The sequence below is a fragment of the Anas platyrhynchos genome, chromosome 2 (assembly GCF_047663525.1).
Source record: "Anas platyrhynchos isolate ZD024472 breed Pekin duck chromosome 2, IASCAAS_PekinDuck_T2T, whole genome shotgun sequence".
Lineage (NCBI taxonomy): Eukaryota > Metazoa > Chordata > Aves > Anseriformes > Anatidae > Anas > Anas platyrhynchos.
Window position 1 is genome coordinate 143,090,202 of NC_092588.1, and position 23,439 is coordinate 143,113,640.

General features: G+C 39.7%; 1 protein-coding gene across 5 annotated transcripts in view; it reads right to left on the reverse strand.

The window, feature by feature from the left end:
- The window catches only part of MPP7 (MAGUK p55 scaffold protein 7), a 149,320-nt gene that overhangs the window by 114,965 nt on the left and 10,916 nt on the right, over positions 1-23,439 (reverse strand). The gene's annotated exons all lie outside the window — the stretch shown is intronic.

A 23,439-nucleotide genomic window follows, 5' to 3' on the forward strand; every position in this document is an offset into this window, starting at 1 on the left:
AAATAATAATAATAAAATGCTACTACCTACAAAAAAAAAAAGGATTTATTACCTATATCAATTACCAGATTTTAAAAAAATATGTTTCAAAAACTTAATCTCATGATCTTGATTAAAACTTTTCCAGAGATCTTCAGTCAAAGTAACATTTGAAGGCAGTCCAATCTAGCTTCTAAGATGCCAAGTTTATTTTTTTATATATTGTACAGAAGTTGTTTTAGATTATTGCTGTCTTAAAACATAATCATGTTACATGTGAAATACACTCAAAAAGCTGCAATAGGTAAAATTGCAACAGTGGCAAACCCATTTGCAATCTGCACCTCTCATCTTTAACACAAAAAACCCCTCGAGCTCTGTTCAGCCTCAGATTTTAAACGTCAGTGTTGGAACTGAGCACATTCCTTCAAATGCTTGAAAACATTCCTTTAAATACATACACTAAAGCTAACAGTTTAATTTAAAACAGCATCAGTGTAGTTGATGTCAGATACCCTTAGACAGATCCAATTTTCTGCAAATAAAATGTACCAACTGACAGAATAATATTAGTTTAATAAACTAGTTTAATAAAGCTATTCACTAAAATGTGACCTAAACTATATCTCAGATCAAAGGCTGCTCTTTTGGTTTGAGTTACTGGTTTGGGTACACTCTTAACACTTTTCCCCTAGCTGCAAACCATTCCTTTTCCTGGAAAATACCTGTCAGCGGGTACCACAGTCTCTCCATTAATTACATGCACAAAAAGTTTTGTTCTGGCAGGGTTTCTTGACAGACTTTTTGAAAAATTTAAGTAAGCTGAAGTAAATGACAAACCCTACTGGCCCCCCAAATGCTGAAATGATGACAACTGTAACTGTTGCTATAGAAGAGAAAGCTCAGCAAAACCTCCAGCCATGAGTTATCTGATAACCTCAGCCCTCCCTAACGATTATATATGCATTGTAGCAAAGGGCTCTACAATTCCTATTTTAGAAATATAATCCATATTTTAGTATTATATATATGATTCTGTATTTTTGGGTGGTCCCGTGTGGAGCCAGGAGTTGGACTCGATGATCCTTGTGGGTCCCTGCCAACTCAGGATATTCTGTGATTATTATAAGGCAGTTTGATCCCACATCTACAAAAGCTCATGCAAAATCTTCAAGTGATAGAAACAAAAACAGTGTTAAGGCTGTGCTTAATAAAATAATAAATATTTCATTTATTTATTTACAAAGTATTCACAAAGTTTGTGTGTCAAGTTTAGCAAAGTATTTGTGTCAGTAATATACTGAACTTCAGTCCTGTGGCTCAAAAAAATTGTGCACCTATTCTGAGGTCTGTTAAACAGCCGCGTCCAAAAAATCATCCTCAGAAATATATAAATATACAAATACAATTATTTCAAAGTCAAAAACATCCCCCAAAATATTAGCATGTTATTTTTCTAAACTCAAAAACACTTATACCTCTAGAGCCAGATGTGTTGAGGAGGTGTTTTACACTGCTTCCATATTTTGTTTGTTTTTACAGGAGACAGGCTGTGTCCGCTTCATCTTTTCTAGATTACCTCACCTTCCAAACATTTATCCTTTGTTCAGCACAACTTTCCATAATCCATTTCTGTAGATACGTGATTTATTTTTTATTTTTTTATTTTTTTTGATGGAACTGAAGGTTTGGAGAGGGAGAACAGGGATGAAAAAGTAAACAATATGTATTTTTTTCTCTGAGAGCAAAAGCAGAATCCACTTTCTCAACATATTTTTATCCCCATAAAAATCACTACAATAATTTCCAACTGAATCAATTTCAGGCTTTTTTAATATTAAGTTTTAAAATTGAATGTGAGCAATCTGAAAAGTATATACTTTTAGCTCAATTGTGGAAAATGATTTGATTTATTAAGTGATAATTTACTAGTTGCATCTTGGGCATAAGTAACAAAAAACTTCCTCACATGTACAGGTGCATAGTAAAAGCAAAGTATTGCTAGGCAGAGGAAGTATGTGCATTTAATTTCCAGAACTCTACAAGCTTTGTGAGCCAAACTGCACGTGGGGTGCTTGAGCTTGTAAAAGAAAACAAAGCTGAAGCCCAATGGCTAAGCAATGACACCTCCCAGGGCCCTCCCCTGCCTCTTCCTTCTCAGCAAGCTCTGGGAGCACCACTCCACCTAGTCCAGCAGCGCGTGATTTGTCACCCAGGACACATTTCCTTAGTTTTCATTGCCTTCATTTTCCCCCTTTTCTTCTTTCCAGGATGGCAGGTCCCCCCTTGCTGCCCCATTTCTACCTTGCAGTTCCTTGCTCCAGGCCTCTATCTGTCTTACTCTCTCCTTGGGTGGCACTGCTATGAAATCACTATTCTTGTCGTGAATTCATGGTCTCCCACTAGCAAAGCTTCCTTTTACCCCTTTTTCACCAATATCCCTGCATCCTGACATGACACAGTTTGTTTTTACTTCCCCTACAGATTTTGCTTTCTCCCGTCTCCATTCCCACTCATCCCACCGCTGCCTCAGCCCTTACCACTCTATTTTTCACACTGTTGCATTCCAGTCCCAGATTCGCGTTCCAAACCTATTCTTCATTAGCAAGCAGTTAGTTTATTACCCTCCAAACCTCAAATTTATGACAATGCACAAGTGGTAGCAGATGGGGAGATTCTTCTGCCTGCAGCTCCGTACCATCTCCAGGCTCCGAGCAGGACTTTCCAATGTTCTGACTCAAATATTTATCAATGCTCTGTAACATCTGGAATATTCCCCCACAAGTTTGGAAACAATCATGGCATTTCCAAACTTACACATTATAATACAAAGAGACACGGTTAGAGCTTTACTGCAACGCTTGAAGCTTGACACAGTCCATGAGTACAGACACTCTGCACACCTCAGTTACGTAGGAACTTAACTGGCCAAAATAGAGTAGACTTAATTGTAGGATTGCCAACTATCTTGCCAACCTGTACAGCCTAAATTACAGTCCCACTGTAACTGGGGTGCTAGCTGCTGAGATTCAAGTCTTATTGTCAAGTTTGAAAGCCAGTTCATTCACATCTGAGATAGTGATGGATGAAGAAGAGTCAGATTCAAGGCAAGGGGTAAACTGTAAGTCAAGTTCACACTTCAGTGAAGACAAACTCTCAGATTTCACTTCATTTGGCCAAGAACATCATATTCAATCTTTATGAAGAAAATCATTTAAAATGATAAAAGCTCAATAAACACAAATGGTAACAGTACTTAACTTGGCAGTGTTACCTACACGAAGAATTTTCTGTTTTTCTTGTTCAACTCACAGCTTAATACATTACTTTATACCTTAATGTATACCAGGAAAACACAGGATATGCAAAGAGTCCAAGTTAATGTTGCTGTTGGAAACTTAATGTTTGCATTTCCTGGATTTTGCAATTTCAACGAGGTGAACAATACTGCATTGATTCTATTTTGGCATTTGCTACAGATACCAAAGTGTTTTTCCTTATTTTGTCTGAACCTGTATAAATCAGAGAGTTAGGCAGTTTGATAATGAGCTTTTGACATTTTTTGTTATTCATAGAGGCCTATCCATCTTACATATCTTCCAATTTGTTAGACAATCATGAAGGTGGTGATGTTGTAGATCGGTAAGCTTACCTGCTCCAGCAAGTGTAGCTAAATGGAAGTGTAGAGGCATCTTAAAAAGTTGATGTTTTTAAAATTAAAATATTGTGAGTACAGAAGTTTTGATGAAGCAAAGGAAAATATTCTACAGTAAAAACATTTAGTTGAGATGGTGTCACTGTAGATTCCCTAATAGCACTCAAAACAGGAAAGTGCAGTTAATGTATACTTACTTGTAAGAGAGTAAAAAAGAGGCAGTTCAATCTTCCCTCTAAATTCAAAAGCTAAAGTAATTCAAAACTCCGAAAACTAGAAGGATGGCGGCTAGCTGAATTCAGCTGAAGTGCAGCTACTTGTACAAAAATTACAGTTACTACAAAGTAACTGGCCTCTTCCAGTACATACTGACGGTGTTCCTTGCATTAGTACCCTTGAGATGGTGAGATAAAGAGCTGAGCAGTGGCTAGTGTTGATCTGGCACTCTCTTCTACTTTGACAGATGATTTAAAGACACTATGTTAACAGAGATCAGTTGAATATAAATAGATATATTTAAAATCATTCTGCATTCTCAGAATTAGGAAAACGTATCAAATTGTAGAGGTTCTTGGGATCACTTTAAAAGGAAGGAGTCTAAGAAGCTGCTGTTTGCCTGGTACCTGCTTCATCCTTCCATTCACTCTGCGCAAAGGAGTCCTACAAAATTCCTATTGAGAACTGATGCTGCCCACCACCGTGCCCACCAGTCCCTTATGCAGGAATACCTACTGCATGATTGTCACAGCAAGCATTCCTGACCAGCAGCTCTTACCACAGCATGAAAATAGATTCCAAGTCACTGGGATGTCCTTCTTAGAGCTTATCCTACTGCCACCTGAGTAGTTGTCCTGTCTTGTGCCCATCAGTGTGGCTGGCTTCTGTGGCATATATCAGGAGGCAAATATTCAGAGCTGTGCTATAAAACTAACTTCAGTACTTCCCAACCAAAAGACTATGAAACATGCAGACTAAGACAGACTTATGGAAAGTTACACATGAAACCTTACAGTGCTGCCCTACAGACAGTAGAGATGAAAGCTAACTAGATCATAATTGAATGTGCTTTAAGATTACTAAATGTTGATGTCTCAGTAAGATCATAAAAGTGAATACAAACCAAAGCCTACAGAGTATTGTACTGGGAACAGCATCAATGACTGTTTCGGCAAGACCAGAGGTGCTACAGTTCCCTTGGACTGCAGCAGCCTGTGAGACCTGCAAAACCCAGCGAGACAATTTAGGGGTGGGGACAAAGAATTGGATGGGAAAAGATCAGACAGGCAGCATTCAGAAATCTCTATTCCTAAACAATTCAGAGGCAATGAGATGGATGATACCTTGCCACAAATAGAAAGAAGATAAAGGCTATGACACTTGTGAATCCCAGGCTTATAAGGAGGATACAGGAAGAAAGAACAGAATTAACTGACTTACTAATACCCAAAGTGGACACACTCTGGCATCTTAGTCAGTGCTGGTAATTCAGATTGACTAATACCTATTAAAATGGCACCGCAACACACTCAGGCAGTACCAAGGAAAGGAATATAACAGCAGGCATTTATTGCTGGTTCAAGCAACCCTTCAGCATGAGCATGCCTGGGTAACCAGGCATCTATTTCTTGGAAATTTCCTCTGTCCTTACCCACTTTCTCAACACATGGGGCGTTGCTGCACTCCTCCCTCCTGTTGTGCAGATTTGCTTCCTCTTGCAGGGCAGATGGCCTCACCAGCAAAACCACTGGAGATAATCCTGTTTATGCAGAACAAAACATGATCCACTTCTTGGCACGCAGGCAGTCCCCAATACAGGGATAAGACTGCTGCTCCCCTCGTAAAGAAATCCGTGCTGATACAGCACTGTCCGTGTTGTTTTTTGTTTGATTTGTTGTTTTTTTGTTTGTTTGTTTGTTTAAGAGCTAAGGCAACAGGTCTCTCTCCAATGTCAATCTTCCAGTCAGCTTCCTGCCCTCGGGAATGATGCTGCATGAAAGACAGATGCTGCTCTTCTAAACTCAAATATCAACAGACCTAGAATGGTGTCTGAGGATTTGCAAAATTCAAGAGGCTATTATGAGAGGAGAATGCTTGAAAAAACAGAAACAGGCAGAAAGCCTCCTCTCACCTACTGCTCCCTGGATGGACGGGAGGAGAGGGATGGGGTCACAACACGTATAACTGTAAAGAGCTTTAAACAAGCTTAAGAGACTGCTAATTCTCTGCTTTTCTAAACCTAAGGTAATTTTTAGGGCTTTGTACCAAGTCCCAACCAAGAGCTTAAATTACTGTTAACAGCTGTGAAAAGCTCAGGTGGGACTTAAATAAAGAGATGATATTGGAGCTGCAACTCACACTTACATTAACCACTGCTGTCATGACCAAACAGCAACGTGACATCAACAGTGAGGAAATCTGCCATCCGTGATGGTACAGAGCAAGACTAAATAACATTTTTCCTTTCAAAAGTTGCTGTTTGCTATGGAGAGTTCCCAAAAACAAATTAGAAATGAACTACAATATGTAACAGGTATCAGCTTATATTAGACCAAAAGAGTTTGGTCTGCACCAACTAAGAGTAAATATTCTTAATTCCTCTTGAGCTGCTGCCTCTCTACATGGTTTAACATATTCTGTACATAAAAAAACAGAATCACTTGGTAACCTCTTTAAGAAAGGGTTGGTTTGCTCTGCTCATGAATCACTATTGCACATGGAGCTGAATCTAAAGAGTTATCAGAGGATCAAACCCAATGAGTGCCAATATACCAGAAAAACATTTTTTTTTGCAAATAAGTATTCAAAATGAGATAGAGGATGTTCTCATCAACTTTCAAGTTGGAGCATTCCAAAGCCAGAAGAGGGAGCTCCTGCACTTTACAAATAAATCAGCATGGATTTCATCTTGTCTTTACCAAGAAAGCACTTCCTATCTCATGCCACACATTTGCATCTGGTCACTTAAAGAGCAAATAAACAGCACAAATCCAATATGAAACTAACGCATATGCATGACTGATAAAGATCAAAAATTGTTACAATAGATTTATTCCCCTGCCTCTTGTAAAATTGATCATTTTCATAACACGTACACAGCACTGCAAAGCTGAAACTGCACTGCCTGCTAACAGTTCAATCAGTAGAAGGCACCCGACCTACACACAATGACACATGATAGGTATGAAAACCCATGGAATTTTCTTTTCTAACAGTGGTGTTTTTCCTATCTGTCTTTTAAAGTTGAATAAATTGAACATGAGCCTTGTCTACCCTTATAAGAAATAAGGAACTGGATTTTGCTAATTTTAAGAAAGTTGGGAACAGAAGAAATGCCGCTTAAATATTTGCGACTGTTTTAAGAAGGTAGTGTTTTCCAAAATGGCTCAAACCAGAACAGTTATCAATAAATCATTTCATTTCCTGCTTTTCTAATGAAGCAAATGAAAAGTTTTTCAAAGATTTTGTGGTCTGGTTGCTTATTATAATGGCAATATTTATCCAAAATGAGCTCAGACCACAAAAAAGTCAGAGGGGATAAAACACAACTTTTCACAGCCTGTTTCATCAGAATACATTTCTTAGACTGTGCTATCACTGTGATCTATCTGGTAGTTACATTTCCTAGACTGAGGGAAAATTCATGGAATCTAATGGATTGGGTATTTGAAAGATATTCCTACAGTGAATGTCTGAGTCATTTCTCTTCAAATGACACATACAAAGTGAATTCTTCGGTTGCAAGTGAGCGTACCTTACTTGAGGAGATAACCTGTGTTTTGTTTCAGTGAAAATAAACTCATCCATGTGAAATTCTTAATAAAGAAACAGGAACATGCAAGAACTATTTCTTGAAATGGAATAAAACCCAATATAAATGTCCAGGACTGAGCCTGTCCTTTTTTTAATCTGTAAGTCTGGTAAAGAACATCCAAGAAATTTGTTCCCATCTAAAAAAATTGTGAAAACTTATCTCTAGAAGACTTATGCCAGTTTCAAGAGGAAAGGTTTTAAGATGTAAGATGCAATTTGTTGCGAATATAGGAAACCACATACTTCAATCTTCACTGGACTGAGTTCCAGGTAAGCACTCCGGAGTCCCACTTCATGTCCTTTTCTGCTGTTTTGATTCAGATCCTCAGCCTTCTGCGTTCTCACTGCCAATGAATTGACTTTGAAATGTTTCTTTTTCCCATGAGGAAAGTGGCAACGTAATGGATTTCTTCTCAAAGCAAATTTCTTCTTCTCTTTACTGAAGTCTGTATTAGCATTTCCCGCACAACTCTCAGCTTAATCAGAAATCTAAAACTTAGCATCATCATATTCCAGCAACCAATTAGCCATCTGGTCTGTCTTAATACTCTTGAATGAATGATTTGTGCTTAAAAGCAGAACTGATATGCGCTGGGATCTAGTCATCAACGACAAAGCTAGCCTAACTGCAACAGTCTGTTCAACGAAATCTGGAAATTTGGCCAGAAAGAGAGAAAAGCCATGCTTAGAATCGACCCTTGCATCTGCTCCGACCTTTAACTGGGGTGCTGAAGGAGAAGAGGAAGAAAAACAGGGCAAAATGAGCAGTAATATTTGCTGCCAAATTTCACCTTGCTGTCAGCTTTTGCAGCCTAGCAATATAATTATGTAGTCTAAATTTCATACAGTTCCATAATTACTTGTCTCACTCATCGGTAGGCTTCAGATACATGGAAAATATTACAGAATATACGCTATTTTTCATGGTATAGTATTTGCCAAAATATCACTGTCACAGCTCATTTCAGGTATGGTAGCGTGATTAAAACACACCAAAAAGGTTTTGACACGTAACTTAATTTCCAAAAATATTTTAATTTTTACTTATAACACCATAAACTAGTTTAAACAAACACTTGGGCCTGGGAGTTAATTTGCTGTAAGTTATTAAGTGGATACCAGCAGGTATTTCCTCACTATCTGGCCCAGCAGCTGGAAGCAAACCAAGATACCACCTTCAGCTGAAAGCAACAGAGCTGCATCAGCATGGCAGGGGCAAGGAAACCCAAACCCAAAAGCCCACCAAGCACTCTGGAAGAGTTTTTCAGTACACTCTAAATTCTCTCATCCAACAGCCCAATGAAAAAATCAACCAAACACACAGAATACCATCCCAATACATGTCTGGTAGTCTTTGCTGTTAAGCAGATGGCATAACAGGTTTGCTTAGAGCTGGTCAGATAAAACTTTGCTAAGACACCTGCAATATCCAGCAGTCGCATCGCATGGCAGCCCCCAGCTGGGAAAGTAATGAGGCAGAGAGGGGAAGGAAGCCAATTCTGTTTTCCCACTGCTTCTAGTGGTCCCAGGTTGGAAGGAAAGAAACCCATAATTTCTCAGGCTGTAGATATAATCCCAGCTTACTAAAGCAGTAACTTTTTTAACGTGCCATGTCACAATATTCAAGTACGGAGTGTACACAAAACTGGAGAGATAAATGTTAATAAATACAGAAAAAAAAAGAAAAAAAAACAGATTAATCACACAAAATATACAGGTAAGCACATGTAAATAATCAAACAGTGCATTTTGAAGATCAGAGCGTGCTTCTGTTGTGAACATACATCATACATGTTGACACAAAAGAGGATGAGCGAGACTTGTTGTTAATCTCGTTCTCCTCTTCTAGCTGCACACAAAATCCCTTCAGGCCCTCACAAACTACAAACATACCAAAAAATATCAGGAGTTTTACCAATGCAAAGGAACCACTGTATTGATAGGTGGTTTTTGGAAAACCAAAAACCAAAAAACAAAGCCAAAGCCCATCGTGCTTCTTGTACTGATGAATAATATGAGAGTAACCACAGTGGACGTGGCCCAGCATCGAGGCTTCCCACAGTCCGAGAGTAACAACAGGCTTTACAGAATAGCTAACACATGGCCCTTCACTAAACACCTCGTGATAACACTACTGGAATTGCGTACGAAAGGCTAAAAGGCTTAAAAGCTATGGCATGTCAAAGGAGGAGAGTAAGACCAAGGTTACTAGGAACACTGTGTGCTTGCACAGTAATTGTCGTTGTGAAAATGTACAACTACCTGAAAGCTCCTGCTGCATGAGGGGCAACTCGGAAACAGAGAAAGAAAAGGATATGGAAATAGCAAAGCCCCTAGTTGTAAATTTAACTTGGAATAAAGGACTTCAACACACCAACTAGGCAATCAAGAAGTTTTTCATAACCATGAAAAGCACCCAAAAATGCTGCCTAGCACTGGGTGGAGATGGGTTGAGTTAGAGCTAGCAACCTTTCTCCTCCTCCCTTTGCTTTTTGAGACCCAAGGAGTCTGATAACCAGCCAGCAGCAGCTCAGCTTCATTCCCGAAGTAAAAATGCCAGCAGCGCCCAGCCCTACCACCACCCATCGTCCTCCACAACACCAGAAAGCAGCCATCACTTCTTGAAAATGGCTGAGCAGGACTTGCAGAGGCCAGTGATAGTCTTCACCGAATCAATGAAAGCAAGGGCAGTCTATGATGAGTAGCTCCTTCGTTAAGGTACAGCTCAGCAAGTGTGGGATCTATTCCAGTCACATAGTCAGAGAACGGTCCTTAGAGCTAAAAGGTAAGCTTACAAATGCATCACACCGAGATTTGGTGGTGAAGGGTTTTGGATCCCACAAACTGTACCCAACACTTTTGTCCTACACTTCCCAACCTTGATGTCACTTGATGGTAGGCTACAGGCCACGAGGCATGGTTAATTCCTCTTGATGCGTATGTATACACATAGACATACCTACAGAGGTATATATACAATGAATTCATATTTCCTATGTATCTTCTTTTGTCTTATCTTCCAACCCCAAATAAACCCACCCTTGCCTGCAGGTTTCAGCCAATCTGCAAAATGAAGTCTTCATGTGAGAAAAGTCCTTGCTGCCTCTGAAAGCCAAGGGAGGTGCTGAAACCATTGAAAAAATGAGTATGATCAGTGAATTTGTGATCAAGTTTACAAGAAAACTTTACTAAGGACACCTGTAATATCCAACAACCTCATCATAACATCCAGCCTGGAAGAGGAGGTTGTTCCTCCTATAAAAAATCAAGCAAGCATATATTGAAGTAATTTATGTTCTCTGTTAATACAGCAGTCACCCCACATCCAAGCTCATACTTTGCAGCTACAAGTAATTATTCTTCCTCCCTTCCCACTCCCCCATCTCACTCACTGCACAGGGCAAACCCTGCTCGCTGTGTAGCGCTCTGCACTGTACTATTGGTTTACTGTTTTTTTACATTTTCAAAATATTCACGCAAAACAGCACTGTACTTAACCCCCGAGCACTGATTAATCTGTACTGCCCTTTTTGAGATGCTCTAATATTTAAGCACACCTTAATGAAGACCTGTGTTTGCAAAAAAAACCACAGTTACAACGAACATAAACCCCTGCTGAACACAGGGAGGATTTCTGCACGTCTGCTACCAAAGGCTCACACTGGGATCTCAAGCTGAAATATGTTAATTTAGCAGTAACTCTTGAAAAGTTTAATTACCTAGAAACACTAATTAAAGTCTAACTTAAAATCAGACAACACCTCTGTTGCATTCCCGTAACCAACTGCCCTAACAACCCCTAACCTTCCCCTGCTCGCAGCCTTCTGCAATAGCTGTAAGCCCCACAGCTTTGATAGTACCCGAAATTGAAGCATCAGCTCAAAGAGCAAATTGTGCCATTCAGGACCTTCAAAACACACAAACGCGACTGAATTAAGCTCTAAGTGCCACGTTTAGCACACCCGACTTACCACTTTTAATTACATTATTTCTGGCCGTGAAGCAATACAGTTTCCTACAGTCTTTGTAAGAAAAAAAACGCATGCTTTGGTATGACACATCTGCACCTACGTGGTTCGTGACCCTTTGCAGGAGTCTTGGGCACTGCAGAGATCAGCAACAGGCGTTGGCCACCATGCAGGCAGCTCAGCAGTGAGGGGGCACCAACTCTATATATGTTATATATACAAACATATATACGTATATATATATCAGAATGGAAATATGGTGCAATTGGAAACATAAAAAGACAAAAAAATTTCTGGCCTGCTCCTAAATAGCGATAGTCCATAGTGATCTCCTGGTGTCCAAGGCTCTCCTTGCACTGAAAAGGAGAATCTGTTCAAACTAAAAGAGAAAATACATTATTTTTCCCTATATTTCCAAATGTCTGTGGGATGTTCAGCTCTGCAGTGGGAAAGAGCAGAGAACACAGCCCAACAGCAGAGGCAGGGGGAGAGGTGTATTGAGACTGGTTTACCTGCCATCCAGGCAGTGCCTTACGTTGTAGGACACTATGTTCTCCCTGCTTGAAGAGAACTGCGCGTCTTCTCCAAGAGACCAGCTGAGAACAAGTCACGGACAGCCAGCAAAAAGCAAGTCCCATGTAAAGTTACGAAAGGACTGAGAAACAAGACGGGACTTGCTGTCTTACTAATCCGCGGGAAGGCTCTGGGAGGGTGCCAAGTTAGTTAATCCAAACACACAAACAAGTTAATGATGACCTGAGGGAGCAACACTGGATTTACACACCGAAGGAAGCATCGTGTAGGAAAATGTTAAGAAACTGCCTGTATGTCAGAGCTCAATGCTAGTATTTCACAAGCAGCTTAATTTGACCTTCTGACACACACCAAGAAGTCGAACCTCCCATGGAGAATCCCACAGCATCCCTTAGTTATCACAGGCTGGGAATTCACAACAGAAACTAAAGCACCCAAATTATCAAGTGCTTCTGGAATACCCTATAACACACCCCCTGAGGACCAGGTCAAATTATGACCTGGTCTGAGTTTATACCATCCAACCTAGAATTTTGTCTCTTGAACTTGCTGCATTTTTCATTTCAATTGCTATATGAGTGAAATTGTTACACAAACTGAAAAAAAAAATCAAGTAAATATAAAAAAGTTCATGCAACAAAATTTCCATATCTAAATACCAGACAGCAGAAACCTGAATTCTCCAAGGGAGAAAAAATACTTGTTGACTCCTAGCTTTAAAGATGCATAAGAAAACATTTTGGTTCCCAGTCAGTTACTAATGTAGTAAAAAAAATCATCAGCCTCTCTGAGAAGACAGAAATTATTCACCTTCTGAAAATGTTTTCAAACATAAATGACAAAAAAGCATCACTTCTAGTTTCGTAAGTAGAGACACCAGTTTACAACCCAAAGACGGGCTCAGACTACCTTCATAAGCATTGGATAAAGAACTCTACAAATCCACTGACAAACGTTTCCTAATATAGTTGTATCGTGTATTGTAGCTTTCCTAAGCTCCCTGTTGAAAATCATTCTCTAAAATCACTGTTAAAAGGACAAATCTCTTGCCACCGTGTCCTAGTTATCAGAAAATATCTGGCATGAACAGAATCGCCCTAAGCCTTTTTGCTGCTTCCTTCAACCACATTCACATCCTCCCCTTTTCTTTTTATTTCATTTTGAGGACAGAGTAGTATGCAAGCAGAACTGAATCTTGTATTCATGGCTCATTTGTTATGAATCAAGCATCTTCCCGTGAAGCCACCCCTCCTGCAGAAGCAGGACGCTTAGGATTTTTTTTAATTTTATTTTTGCAGCTGGATTCAACAACATGGGGAGGAAAGGCTACTGAATAAAAACTGGATTTTCTGTCAACACGTTTTTATTTTAGGACAAACTCAAGTACCCTCAAAAACAAAAATACATTTGAACAACCACCCTTTAAAATAGATCCCAATATTAATTACTTACAAGGTGTCTCTACTCTCCTTCCTTCCTTACACTGAGCATTAAAACCACCGTCTTCAAGACACAGGAACGTCCCAGTACTTTGGAGACTGAAATTTAGTTTAGTATCCCTAACAGCAGCTGTCCCAATATTCCATATTTCCTGTAACTCAAGGAACTACCTAACAAGCTTTAACAGTTGGGAGAAGCACAGCAAAACACCCTGTTGCTCAGATGTGGAGAGGGTGCATCTTACTCAGCACAACAAACGTCCCCGCACTTTCTAACCATTTTCATCTCCGCAGCTTTTTGTGCTGTATTTTGTTGTGTAGAGACTCGGCCATCACTAGGGACAAGCTCATTTGTCTCTAATTAGCTGTGATATAATCATACTGTAGAAGTGAAAATTTCTCCTAACAAGCAGTATTTAAAATACTGTGCTAGTGAGTGTAAAATACCTACACTGCCTGTTCAGGCAGCACTCGTTAGCCACCACCTAGTCTGAAATGCAGCTAATGAAACAACAATTACTAGTCCTTCCTCTGAACCTGCCAGTCCAAATTCTCAGCGCTGGGTGTGTACGGCAGGAAGGCTGATCAAAACCTCTTAACCAGCTTGTGTGCTGCTGGGCCACCTCTTCTGTCCCTGGGAAAAACTGGAACTTGGAGATAAAAACCACATCTGCTCCGTGTCAGGTGTGAAAGTGCTTGCTTTTGGTTGTCCTTACAAGAATCTGATGTGATGATTTTCTGGAAACAGAGGTTAAGAGAAGTAAAATACCTGGCTAGAAGTCAGAAGTATCTGACTACTAGTTTAGCACAAAATTACAGATATTCAGAACTTGTTTCAGGCTTCTATCAAACCAGAGTGTTATTTCCAATGCCATCACTACGCTGGTTCTGTTCAGTTGTTTTCTGATCCACCTGGGAATAACATGCACACAAAGTCAGCTCTGTGTTCTCAGTACATAATAAAGATGTTGGTAGTCTAAAAGTTTAGCCCACCAACCCACACCCTTCCACTGCTAGCAAAGGCCTGACACTGCCTGTTTGCTCTTCAGCCAACCTCTTACAAGGAGATAAAAACAGTAATTAAGAAAAACACCAACCCTTCAATACCTCAACTAAAGGGCACTCCCGATGATTGCATTCTGCACTACGTGGCCACGACATCAAACACATGCTGAAGACAATGCAGGTTGAAACTACTTCTTGCCCCAGCAACCAGCAGTACAGCACCTGAGCCTGACTCTGGGCTACCACAAATACCACCTCCAGATTTGTAGAGCTCCTCAGTAAGGCCACTCATAGCCTTGATTGTTCACAGCACCTTGTGAAAATTAGTTCTATAACTCATGGCACATGTAAAGCACTCCTGGCATTTTGTTTGGCACCACAAGTTGTCAGATATAGTGAATAAATAACCTACTACTAACTTCCTTCCACGATTTATAATTATCCTTCATGCAATCCTTCAAATGCCTTTTCCGAACCAAAATTAGTTGGTCCTTTGTTTTTGTTTTTTAATGGAGAAGCCACTTCATATCTCTGATGTAGCCTGCTACCCCTTTTCACTTACACTGGCTAAATACCCCAGGATACTATGTCAGTCCCAGAGCAGATGCAAATGTTCAGGTACTGACAAAATTTTGATGGTAATATTGTTTTGTCCAGGAGTTTAGAAGCAGGCTATGATTTTTTCCCTTCCTATCCATCTATACAAAAGCTCAGGAACCTCCCAACATTTTCACATGTGAGTAGGAGTCAGGGGCCAGTCCCTGCCCCTACGCAGTAACTAGGTCAGAAAATTCAACACCCATCACTTCACACGACGTGCACTGGGTGATAGAACAGGGACACCCGCTCCGCTTCTGATACCATATTTGTCTTTCCTCATTGGGAAAAAAGAAGGAGCCCACAACCTCACCACCCTGCTTCAATTTGTCTTCCTTGTCCCCAATTCCTTTTAGAACAAAAACCAAAACCCACAACTATTTCTTGTCACCAGAATAGCAAAAGGGGGGCTTTTATTTATGGTGCAATTCAAAAATATCTTTTGACAGTAGTAAATAAGTTAAATGAAAACAGCGTTTGTAAAGCCAAATACGTATGAGCGTGCAGAAAATTCTTCTATGTTTATCCCAGATAAAAGTGAACCAAACCCGTTTCCAGCAGGATGAGAGGAGGCATAATGGTGCCATGTGCAGTAACTCCTAACTGCATATGAAAATCACCATGATCGGAAGAACTCTAATGCAAATATCGGCATGCAGGCTGTCACAGTCGTCAGCTGTGAAATAAACATATAAAATAATAGCTCGACATTATGTTTAAACATAGATGTAGAAGTCGTTTTCCCTGGCATGTCTGGTGAACACGGCAAACAAAACACAAAATTGGCATACACAGCTCGTGAAGACTCTAGAATACAACGACCAAGATAATTTGTTACAACAAGCTGTCTTTCCAGAGTACTTTTTATTCCTGTTATAATAAGAAAATCATTATCTTTAAATATTACGTTCTGACCAACATAACATCTTTTTAACCAACTCACAAGCACAGATCTGCCTTTTGATCCTTTCTGCAAGATGCTTCTGCCTGAGAACATTCTCCCCTTTTAGAAAAAAAGATGTTAACAAGTTCACGCATTAAACCACAGCTCTCCAGCACATAATAAAGTCCTTGAAATTCAACACTGCCTTAAGCTAGTCATTACAAGTTACTGCTACAATCACTTCTTAATTGATTGAGAAATAAACGCAGTATCAATGAAGGTGATAAGAAACATTTAAGACGGTAAATATCTAATGCGAAAAGAGAAAAACAAGAGAGAAAGGATTCAGAGTGCTCATTAAAGTGAAAAATTCCTTATGCAATTACTTAATAGGAAGCTGAATACATCTATTCACTGGATCTTAGCAAATTAAGTTTGCCTTCTTTTCTCCGAATTCCATTTATACACAGACATCACGATGCAAAAGAAGTCTGCCCAAGCACTTGTACTTTTGTTTTGAACTGAAATGTCTCAGCATGGCAAACATCCCTATCTTTTTTCCATCTGTCCTACACATTTACTCGTGTTAAACTTGTGACCAACTCCTATATGAATTAATAGAAGTTTAGGTGCACTAAAAAGGATCAAAAAACAGCTAATTACTTAAATTACAGTGAGAAAACAAACTGGAAAATTCCTGGTTTAGGTTCATGCTTCATTTCTTGGAACTTACATGATTTACTAGAAATTATGAGTATATCTTAACTTGTTTTTTCCATACCTGATCAACTTATTTGACTATTTGAAAACAATAATTTAATTTAGACTTGGAGTTGTATTAAGGCAATTATGTCCCACGTATGAAAACATTCAGATTCTTAACCACTTAGCATGTGTAATGAATTTCGCAGCCTGTGACTGCAGATCCCTCGACTATGAAAGATTTAGGCTGGACATATCGCAGAGATATTGTACATTTGGTCAGCAGCTTTAAAACATCTCCTTCAGAATTTTACTTGTGATTAAGCTCAAATTCCCAGCTACGTTCTGCCCACCTCTGAAAGGCTAGAGGAGTTAATTAGAACTACATAATTAAAGTACACACCCTAAAAATTACAGTGCAACGTTACTTGCAATCCAAGATACACGTGTACTCAGAAAGCAACCACCCAGCTATACGAGATGCTCTAGGGACTGCTGTACGGAACAGGTGCTTTGAAAAGATGCAGAGACCATCCGTCAGCACTGCACTGCAGAGCAGAAGTTGGAGTCAAGCTAGCTTACTTCGACAAGGAAGAGGAATCCTGCAGAAGAGTGAGAAGAACGACAAAATCAAAGCAACAGCCTGTTGAAATCTCTGCAGCAGAATTATGTTGCAGAGATAAGCAGGACTCGATGCTGCATATTACGAGAAGAGACAAATGCTGCAATAGCAGACAAAAGAGATAATGCGCTCCAAAGTGTTTTCAATGTTCAAATGCATAAGAATGAACACATCTCATAGCTATTATTATGTGATTTGAAATGAGTAGGATTTAAATACAGCCTTGACATGATGCTGAATTTGGAAAACATCTTCCTGTTTATGAGCTCAAGTGAGCGGCAGAATAATGGCATCATTCACAGCAAATTAAGAAAGGACGTAAGAGGAATTTTAGAAATGGTGATAAAATTGTGGCATGAATTGTGTTATTCAAGAAAGCAAGTAATGTGCTTTTTTAACAATCATAAGTTAAGAGTTTCCAATAGTTTATTTCGCCACTAAGAGTAATAGATAATACTAGTAAAACATTTTCCAATGTAATTTGACAGTAACACTTTTTTTTTTTTTTTTTTAGAAAAGCTGATGATACATGTTCAGACATTGCAGACAATGAAAAATTTGCTTTACGTTTTTGTAAGGGGTATACTCAGTTTTAGCTACTGAGTACATGTCAGGAGAATGAATTTGAAGCAAGATGGCAATGCAGCAAAACCAACCGAACAAAGCTCACCATCTGTGTCCAGAAGGTATGTAAAATGGTTTGAGTGTTAGTGATGATCTAGGAAAATGAGGCAGAAATCAATCAGTCTTTCTAAATTTACCAGATTTTTGTGCATGAAATTAAATAAAGCAATAATATTGTCCTTTTGTTGCGTTCAATGAAAAGCTAAAAATGTGGCTAATATAAGACTTTTTTTTTTTTTTACTTCCTTCCTGCAGATCAAACTAGAATCCATTATCTTCTTTTTTTCTGTATCCCAACAGATCAACTAATGCAGTACATTTATTTCACATGTCTCTAGCGAGTGAACAACTGAAAAACTACGAAGAGGAAACACGTCCATTAGAATAATATTAAAACAGTATCTGTCTATCATGAGCCATTTCAATTTAAAAAAAAAATTAAAAAAATTGGGCTGTGTTACTTCCAATTAATGATTTATTGGGGAGGATGCCTCTGGAGCTTCTAAGTGAGGACTGACATTTGAACAGGACACAACCAGGCACAAGCAAATCAAACTGAAGTAAGCCCAGTTTTCGATGGAGAGGAGAAAGGTATTTCTATTACAATGAGAAATTGTGGGAGAGGTTCCCTTTACCCCACTTATTCCAATGTCAGTAACATGCATTTACCAGAACTTCTAAAAACTGTGTTCTTCAGCTAAAGTTGCTAGTTCTCTTAATTCCTTACTGAGAATTTCAACTGTTTGTATGATTATTAAGGGATGAAGGTATTGGAAATGCAATCAGCTTTCCATCATTACATCAGTTCTGCCCTTACAAGTTCCTCTGCAATTTACTTAGGTGAAAATCTGTCTTGTTAATGACATTTCTCGGTGCAAGGTGGGCACTGCCCAACTTCTTTATGATCCCTTTAAATCCTTAAGAACTCTTTTTGGTCCTTAACAAGCAGCTACTGCTCCTTTTCCATCCAAGGAGCTACACACTGTTGATTTTGAGCAGCAGTGCACTGGGTTCCTCTTCCCAGTCATTTCCTTGCCTACATCCTAATAGGGGTATCATCATCACCTTCATGCTCCTTTCTTCCCAGTAGAGACAGAAGAGTGCTTAAATCATTGTGCTTCTTTATCTATGACCCTTCAGAACTTTTTTTTTTTTCTCTAAGATTTTCTTCAATCTTAAAGAGAAGACATTAGTTTAAAACCGTATTCTGAAAAGACAGGTAGGGCGTTAGACAGAAAAACAGTCACGCATCTATAACATCACCCTCCACTGCTCACGGTAGCAGCAATCACAGCACAGACGTTCACTGGTTTGAAGCAGTTTCAGCACTGTAGTTTCCAAAGCAGTACCGGATTTAATAAATTCCCCAATGCTCACTGGTTAAAGCAGCAAAAAAAGCTTTGTTTTACTGTTCTACTGTATAGTGCCAGAACAAATTATTGTTGGCTACAGAATGCAAGCTTTAACCTAAGGTTCATACTTACAGTTGTTATTCTTCAGCTGTCAAACTGAAAAGGAATATCAATAAGCCACATAAATCTGTAAATGCTGATTAAAATGCAAAAGGAGAATCAGCCGATGCACAGAGGAATTACAAGCTTCCAGAAAACGTACTCATCTCCCCGTGGAAGAGTGATGTTCCAGTGTGTCTCAGGTTGTTACTTATGTTTGGATTGAATATCAGCTCCTGGAAGACTTCAGTAAAAAGGCATGTCCTGACATTAAAATATCACTTTCTGACTTGTAAGTAAAACCAAAGTAGAACACCTCCATTTGAAATATTTAATTATGCAGCAAATCTAAATCTCATATCCAATTTTCTTTCACCAAAACCTCTTTATCCTCAACATTACAGTAACTTCATTTATTCTTAACATTAACAGGTGCTGTTTGAATCCCGTGCCAAAGAGAGGATAGGACACAAGCATAATATTACATTTGGAAACACGAGTGAAATTTGGCAGAAGCTGATGCGTTGAGGTATCTAAGACACTGCACATGTGCTCCTTGCAATGTGCTGTGCCAACTCTGAAAACTACACCACGTTAAGGTAAGATGTCTTACGGGTCAGATGTGTGGACTGCACTTGCTCCATACTCCAGACAACACAGGGCACAAAAAACGAACCCACAAGGGCTCTCCACACGCACACATTTTCCTTCCACCTCACAGCCAACCCCAAAAGGGTGCAATCATACCAGTGTTCACAATAATTTTCATGAGTGCTTCTTTCCTTACTTTATAGATTATCTTTCAAAGACGAAATGAGTAATGCATCCTGTTGCAGCACACTAAATACACAGAGCCTGGGAATTGGGTTAACTGAATATAAGCCACTTTCTTTTGGAGCTGCAGAATTTTTGGCACTTATCAAACCCATGCATTCTGCCGATGAGTTTCCGTCCTCATGTTTTCACCTGATCCATACAAACCATTCAGGGCATGACACACCACCTTTTTCCAGTAAGGAAGGACCATCCATTCACCCTTTGTGCACACTGTCACAGAAAGCCAAGGCACCTTTCTCTGATATCACAGCACGTTTCATAGCATGCAGGAATTGTAGAGCTGAAGAAATTATTCATTCACTGAGACAACTATTGTCTCACACTGAGAACTCCAGATCTATCAGGCTTCAGCTAAGAAGCAATAGATAATATTTTCATGGTTTCATTGAGTAAAATTTTTAACTTTTTTTTTTCAAGGTAAATAACCCATTAAGTTGGCTGAATTTCATTCTCTTGACAACTTTGCCCAAATGAAACTCCCATTTTACATAGGGAGCAGGCACCGTGGAGATACACATATATGAAAACACACCCAGTAAGTTTGGTTTTGGAAGTCGATGCTTTGGAAGTTTAAGAGCTAATAAGTTTCCCAGCGAGGTTATCACCTTCTAAGATCTCCCATTTTCGGTAATCCTGCCTTTTTTGTCTGAAGACAGAAGGAACTTTTCACCCAAGTGTTACATCACTTAGGAAATAACAAGAACGATGTTTCTTCAGCTTGGGAAGTAGCTTCAGAGTTGGATCTTCCATTATAGCCTGCACATACAGGTAGCAAAAGCATCTTCCTAACAGAAAACTGCAGAAGTGGTAAGGAATTTAGTTTCTAATTAATACAGGGCTTACATGAATGCCTAAGGTACAGCCTAGTTTCCTACCACCAGCTTCACTGCCCCAGCACTCCCCAGTATGGCTGTCAAATTCTAGCCAAGCAATCAATCCCATCAGTGTATGGCCCTAACGTGCCTGCCTCCGTACTTCTGTAGCCAGGAGCCTAATCTTTACGAGCCGCAGTGTTGAACATTAGAAGGCTTAAGTTCTTTTTTAAACCTGGGATATAAAACCTTCCAGTGCATTATAAACACTGCTAAGTGTTTGTTTTACTTTTTCCAACACATCAGCGCTTAGGATTCTAAGTGGAAGGAAAGTAGGTCAGGTTTTCCTACTGAAGCTTTTTCAAACTCTTTAATTTTTTGTAAATTCTACAAAACGCATCTGCCTTTTACATCCTTCATTAATATCTTAAGAATACAAACCTCTGAAGTGCACTTCAATTTATCAAAAGCCTTAAGAGTAGCAAGCATCTATAAATATTAGAGAAATATTTCAGCGTAAGTCCATTTTTTTGTTCCTATGTGCTAGGTCTGGCTTATCTTTGATCACAGATTTTTGCAGTAACCCATTAAAAATGCAGAAGGAATTTGCCCACGCAGATCAGCCACAGAATAGTGATCTGAACATTTAACAGCCTGCGGGGGGGAAAAGGTGGAACCTGTGCACTGGAGGGGTGCCTTCAACACCTTCATAGGATCGTCTGCACAGAGAGGACATTCACTGAGTCCCTGCTGATTAGGCAATAGTCTCAGAGTTTAAAATACAGATTTTTCTGTCTTCCTGTACACCGCAGCAACAAGGAAGCTACTATTTGCTCCTTTTATCAGCAGCAGTACAAAGAGTAAGGCACACCCTGCTGAAGCAACTGGAAAAACCTGCTGTGTGAGAGCAGGCAAGCGAGCACCCATACCCATACCTTCACCTCGCGCCACGTTTCCACATCTCCACGGGGACTTGGCCTCAGCCTAGCTGGGAAAAGACGAGCAGGAAGGCAAGGCCTGGGCATAAACACAGCATGGTAAGTCCAAAAGAAGAAGAACAAATATTAAATGAAAAGGACAATCTTGGCACACGACCTGGTTATCGCCAACTGATCTTGAACAAATTGAGGCTGAATACCGCAAGTAGGTTCCCCATGCTGAGCACAATTTAGCTCTGGAACAGGCTTCTAATTAAAGTCGTGGGGGAAAAGGCCCAGCTGGTTTTGAGGCAGAGCTCCATATGGCTATGGCTGTACGCTGAGGCTTACAAGAGCATGGAAATAAACTTGATGAATAGGGAGCTCCTTTCCTGTCCCACATTCCTGGGAGAACAATAACTGTCAACCAAACAGCATCGCTCTGATACAGCTCGAAGATACAACCATCTGCCAGGCAGTACCCACCAATAATTAGACCAGAGAAAGCAAAAACGCATCAATGTCATCGCGGGACAAACTTCGCCAAGAATAAACTTCACAGAGGATCTTTTCACAAATGCCTTAGACTCATAACCACACTTCCCGTACTTTCGTAGCAGAAATTTATTTTTTCAGACCAAGCATTACAGGTTGAAAAGCAGATGGCCTTTCAGGCTCACCAACCTTTCCACTTGCTTGACATCTAAGACGTACATAATGAAGTACACGAGCTGGTCTAATAAAGAATATTTGCCTCCACCTACGAGTGTTTCAAGCTGGGAGACCATTTCACCCTTCTGGGTCCAGGCCGGGGGTGGGGAGTGGGAGGAGGATCTCATATCTTTGTTTATTATTGCAATGTACCTGAAATCGAAGACAAACCGCATAGTATTTTTGGCTGATTGACTCCACCTGTTTATAGACAAAGTCACTGAGCACATCACGCATCTACTGTTCCCCTTCTACGTGCCCATACCGAAACGCAACGACTGAAGGTGTAGCATGAGTGCTCATCGGGAACCGTACCCGTAAAGCAAACTGAAACAAAACTATTTCCTATTTCTTATAAACCAAAAGCTTAGGATACTCAAGGAAATTACCTGGCAGCAGCCAGAAGAGCAAACTATAGGAAATATTTTTTTTCTATACAATATCTAGGTTAAGTTATAATAGCCATAGCCCAACTGTTCAGGTAAGCACTTGAGACATCTTGAGAACGAGTCCTTCAGCGGCTGCTGAACAGAACGGAGCCGACACAGCCTGTCAGAGCCCACAGTTTTGACAACAGCCAGGCTGCTACACCAAAACACAGGCTGCTCTACAGCCATTATTGCTCTTTATTCCTAAACATCCTCTCCTGGTCACTTCTGAAGAAAGTATGACAAGTTCCTACATTCTCATCAGGAGACCTCCCTTCATTAACACACCATTTCAGCTTCCTTTTTGCAGTTGATTTCCCCTCTCCCTAACCCCTTGCAAAACTATTGTGGTCAAACACACAGAAACATTTAGCAGAACAAGAAAAAAAAAAAAAAAAAAAAAAAAAAACTTGTGTCTGAGCAGTAAAGTTTACATAAAATAAAACTATTTTCTCAGCCTTATTC